Source organism: Panulirus ornatus, chromosome 72, assembly GCF_036320965.1.
Source record: "Panulirus ornatus isolate Po-2019 chromosome 72, ASM3632096v1, whole genome shotgun sequence".
NCBI classification, from domain to species: Eukaryota; Metazoa; Arthropoda; class Malacostraca; order Decapoda; family Palinuridae; genus Panulirus; species Panulirus ornatus.
In genome coordinates this window covers 13807956-13810182 of record NC_092295.1, presented here as the reverse complement: position 1 = coordinate 13810182, position 2227 = coordinate 13807956, and the positions used below count along the sequence as shown (strand labels likewise).

Genomic DNA, 2227 nt, shown 5'->3' with positions numbered 1-2227 from the left:
CTCCCTCACCACCTGGGGCCAACACTGTGTGTGTGTGTGTGTGTGTGTGTGTGTTGTCCCGCCACCACACACCCACAGCAGACGACTGTGTCCCTACCTCCATGTCATACCCAGTCGGTCTTTAATACATGCGTTACGGGTTCGTTAATAGACTGAGGCGCGTCTCGTTGTTTACACACCAAACCATATTGATAAGGAAGAATTAACACGGGGCGCGTGCCTGAAAATCATCCTTACGTGGTTGGGTTACGACTGTATACACCCCGTACACATTTATGTTGTGACTGTCATTTAGAATAAGTTCAATAATCAACATTATCACATCCCGTTTATAGTAGTGAAGATGTTTATATGTGACACAACAACACATGGATTAAATTCGAGTGGCTAGAAAACAAAAAACAAGTTCATGTCATTTGTGTACGATATCCAGGGAACGGTGCTGCCAGACGTACGTCACAGCTGGAGATTAAATCTGGGCAACCCACATATATACTAACACTGAAGGTCATGTGAGCAGCCTATAGCGTTATGTGGGTAACTGGTCGTCTGTATGAATCATCAACTGTATAAATCAAATTCCTTACGTGTTTAGGGACTTGTTTTAAATCCCAAGGTAGAAAATGAGGTGAGGCTTAAGTTGGCCCGACGATAGTAGATGCAAAAGACACGGAGAAGATGGGAAGACACTAGTTTTCTCTCGAAGAAAACAAGCAGTGGCCCTACAGGTACGTGACGTTTTCATTACAATACCGACGTAGAAGATGAGGGAAGGTGCGCACGGTGTAGGGAAAATTGTGTGTGCGACACTGGACGGGGGAGCGGCGCGACCCAGGCGAAAATGAAACAAACTGGACGAAACGTAGTGAGGAAGTGTGAGGCACTGGCTGTGCGAGGAGGAGGAGGTGGAGGACGACACTCAGGTCTCTCCCTCACTCACATGTGTGCAACAGTTGGTCGGTGGCTGCAGTGGCAGATGGAGTGAAGGTTTACCTCCCCACGACACGTGTTCACACCCCCCCACACACCATCGCTGCACGCACACACGCACGTGCCATCGCACTCACGTGAAGGTAAGGCAATACACACCTCCTTTTGTTTACCTTCCTCCAGCTGTCTCGTGGTTGGGTGAGGAAGACGATGGTTCGGGTATTTAATGGTAAATAAGGCAGTGTTCTGTGTACTGTGGGGTCACGGGCGGAGGAGATGACCTGACCCCACCTGACCGTCTGCTGTGAGAAAGGAGATGACCCATGAAACACGTATGTGACAAGGAGCCACATGACCTCTGACCATCCGGAGGTGGAGAAAAAATATGGGTCAAGATATCATACATTGTTTGATAGTAATGAAAGACTATATTTAAATACCATAGTGTTTTATGGTAATTCATTACTGTGGCTTAATTACCCTGGTAGTTTAGTGTAATTAGAAACTTTAATATCCCACAGACCAGTGAACTATAGACGTGTGTTTACTTACGAAATTATCATCTTCGTCTCGCTGTAGATGACGTGAACACAGATGACGTGAACATAGATGACGTGAACACATATGACGTGAACACAGATGACGTGAACACAGATGACGTGAACACATATGACGTGAGCACAGATGGCGTGAACACAGATGACGTGAACACAGATGACGTGAACACAGATGACGTGAACACAGATGGCGTGAACACAGATGACGTGAACACAGATGACGTGAACACAGATGACGTGAACACATATGACGTGAGCACAGATGGCGTGAACACAGATGCCGTGAACACAGATGACGTGAACACAGATGACGTGAGCACAGATGACGTGAACACAGATGACGTGAACACAGATGACGTGAGCACAGATGGCGTGAACACAGATGACGTGAACACAGATGACGTGAACACAGATGACGTGTGTACAGATGACGTAAGCACAGATGACGTGAACACAGATGACGTGAACACAGATGACGTGGGTATAGATTACGTGAGCACAGATGACGTGAGCACAGATGACGTGAGCACAGATGAAGTGAACACAGATGACGTGTGTACAGATGACGTGAGTACAGATGACGTGAACACAGATGACGTGAACACATATGACGTGAACACAGATGACGCGAGCACAGATGACGCGAGCACAGATGACGTGAGCACAGATGACGTGAGCACAGGTGAGGCGTGAGTTAGTGTGGAGCTGTGGTTTGGTTGACTCAGGTAGTGAAGTACAGA

At 47.3% G+C, this 2227-nt stretch overlaps 1 protein-coding gene across 1 annotated transcript in view; it reads left to right on the top strand.

Annotated features, from left to right (window-relative positions):
• Positions 1-935: 935 nt before the first annotated feature.
• LOC139748123 (tetraspanin-9-like) overlaps positions 936-2227 on the top strand; it is a 177030-nt gene continuing 175738 nt past the window's right edge. The window contains exon 1 of the mRNA XM_071660788.1: positions 936-1073. The gene's annotated coding sequence lies outside the window, so the exon portion shown is untranslated. The remainder of the gene's footprint in view (positions 1074-2227) is intronic.